This window comes from Pinus tabuliformis, chromosome 5_2 (genome assembly GCF_031772625.1).
Source record: "Pinus tabuliformis cultivar Carrire ecotype Pingquan chromosome 5_2, CPIR1, whole genome shotgun sequence".
Lineage (NCBI taxonomy): Eukaryota > Viridiplantae > Streptophyta > Pinopsida > Pinales > Pinaceae > Pinus > Pinus tabuliformis.
This window is the reverse complement of record NC_142306.1, coordinates 515,443,211-515,446,251: the sequence shown is the minus strand read 5'-3', so window position 1 is coordinate 515,446,251 and position 3,041 is coordinate 515,443,211. Positions and strand designations below refer to the sequence as shown.

Genomic DNA, 3,041 nt, shown 5'->3' with positions numbered 1-3,041 from the left:
AAAACTGTGTTTATGAGTCTGTGCGGCGCATAGGAAGAAGGCGCGGCGCACACGGGACGCGCGACACATGGGGCGCTCCTCCGCAGTGTAAAATTAACACTAGCGTGACGCACTCACCAAGCGCGGCGCACTGGGAGTGCGCATAGTGCACAGAGCCCCAAGGCCGAATTTTATCATCGATTCATCAAAAATTCAATTTGTTGCAGCTCAATTCTTCTCCAAGAGCCAGAGGAAATCATTCACCAGATTTCTGAAGCAGTTGTGTTTTTTTTTTTTTTTTTTTTTCTAAAAGTGATCGAATTTGGCTCCGTGAAAATGCTAGATTGCTAATTACAAATCCAGATATGTTGCATATGTCAATATTGCCATCGCACAAACAGTTTGAGCATATTTTTTCTAATCTCAGAATTGTGCAGTGTATGGAAGTAATCCAACTTTCATTATAAGTAGTGCAACGTTGGCGAATCCACGTGAACATGCCATGGAACTTGCTAATCTGCGAGAAGTAGAAGTGGTGTTAGAGGATGGAAGTCCTTGTGGCTCAAAGCTTTTCCTCCTCTGGAATCCTTCAGTCCGTTTGGACCATCAACAACCAGCAATGCAGAAGCCAAAGACACGAAAACATGTCAAAATGCAGGATACAGTTACTACAAATACAAATTTGAAACGTGCCAGTCCTATTGTAGAGGCTTCTCGCATCTTTGCGGAATTTTTCCAGCATGGCTTGTGCTCCATAGCCTTCTGCAACACTCGTAAACTCAGTGAGATCGTCCTCAATTATACGCGCGAGATTCTAAATGAGACGGCACCACATCTTGTCAATTTAATATGTGTGTATCGAGCCGACTATACTGCTCAGGAGAGGAGAAAGATTGAGAGTGGTCTCTTTGGGGGAAATCTTCTTGGTGTTGCTGCAACCAATGCTTTAGAGCTTGGAATTGATGTGGGGAACCTTGATGCAACTTTGCACCTTGGCTTTCCAGGTAGTGTTGCAAGTTTGTGGCAGCAAGCTGGAAGAGCAGGGAGGAGAGAAAAGGCCTCACTGTCAGTTTATGTAGCATTTGAAGGACCTCTTGATCAACACTTCATGAAACACCCTCCTAAGCTTTTCTCAAGACCAATTGAACATTCTCAAGTTGATGCTCATAACCCACAGGTGGTAAAACAACATTTGGACTTGTAGCTGATCCACTGGCCTATAAATTTGAGAAAAGGAGCTTTGCATCCAATTCACAAAGAGGAAGACTTTTTGCCATTAGATATCAAGTCTGTATGGAGGGGATTAGAGCAATGTGTGGAGTTGGGTCTTACCAAATCTATTGGCGTGAGCAATTTCTCATGCAAAAAGATTGAAGATTTGTTGACATATGCCAACATTCCTCTCGTTGTCAATCAGGTCGAGATGCATCTCCTCTACGATCATCTGGTACCTACTATGGGACCAATGCTGCTATGGAAAATACTGTCATTCGGGAAATTGCCAAAAGGTGTGGAAAGACTGTGGCTCAGGTTTTGCTGAGATGGGGATTGGAACAAGGAGTCAGCGTGTTGTTTAAAAGCTACAACAAGGGTAGAATAGCTGATAATTATCAAATTTTTGACCAGTCATTAACCAGAAATGATCATGAGAAGATTAGCAAACTTGAACAAAGGAAGATTGCGAGGATAAATAAGGAACTCAGTAAGTTGGAGGATTACATGCCTTGCATCAAAGAATTGAGAGCCAAACAGAAGGAAATTGATGGTTTGCAAATATTGGTGAATGACTCTCCTGAAGAAAAAGAAATGCGTGACTTAGCAGCTCAGGAACTCCATTTGAGGTTAGAAGAGGAAAGAAACATTCAGTATATGCTGCTTTAGAGTTTGCTTCCAAAAGATGATGCAGATGCAAGGGATTGCATATTGGAGGTCAGAGCAGGCACATGAGGAGAGGAAGCATCATTGTTTGCTATGGATATATTTAAAATGTATGAAAGGAAACTAGTGCAACAATATCAGGTTTGGGTGTTTATGGAAAGCTTAAATTTGAAAATGGTGTGCATCGTGTGCAGCGTGTTCCAGTTACGTAAAAATCAGGTCGCATCCATACTAGTGTTGCATCTGTTGCCATTCTTCCTCAGGCTGATGAGGTTGATGTGCAATTGCGCCATGAGGATTTGAGAATTGATACTTATCGATCAGGTGGAGCAGGAGGTCAACATGTAAATACAACGAGCAGTGCTGTTCGTGTCACTCACATTCCAACAGGCATTGTCGTAACCATTCAAGATGAGCGATCACAACACAAGAACAAAGCTAAAGCACTGAAAGTTCTATGTGCGAAACTTTATGAAATGGAAAGACAGAGACTCCATTCCAGCCGGTCTAAGCTCCGTTCTGAACAAATTGGCAGTGGAGACAGGTCAGAGCGGATCCAGACATATAATTACCCCCAAGGCTGGGTAACTGATCATAGAGTTGGGATAACTTATCATTCGATAGAAGATATCGTGCAGGGTGAAAGCTTGGATATTTTTTGCGATGCTCTTATTCTGAAACAGGAAATGGATGCAATTTCTTCGTTCAGTGATACCTCCTGATATTGCAATTGCTTCTTGGAATCATCAGAAATGGTCTTATTACATCCAAGTTTTTTAAACAAGTGATAGATATGGTGCACAACAGACCTATGTTGAAACAGATTGTATGGGTCAATTTCTGAGGCGCAGAGAATGTTTTTCATTGTAAATACCATTGCATTGATCATTAAATATGTCTTCTAGTCTCTAGATCAGGTTAATCTCTCATGAAAATATTATGCCAGCTGCTATTTTCTTATGAGAAAAGCCTGGGGATGTTGAGCATGCACGAGATGGTCTATTATGCAGTAGATAAAGCTGATCTGTTGCATGCTTTTGGCGTTCACTTTGATGATAGAATAACCGGTAAATCCTGAGAGAATGCACACTGGTTCAAAAAATTAACCTTCTGGGGCGCGCTAATTCTAAGAAGACAATTAGTGGCGGATATGATGACATAAGAACAATCAAAGCCGGGAACTA

General features: G+C 41.8%; 1 pseudogene; it reads left to right on the top strand.

The window, feature by feature from the left end:
- Positions 1-1,665: 1,665 nt before the first annotated feature.
- On the top strand, positions 1,666-2,670 carry LOC149159944 (peptide chain release factor 1, mitochondrial pseudogene; annotated as a pseudogene).
- The last annotated feature ends 371 nt before the right edge of the window (positions 2,671-3,041 follow it).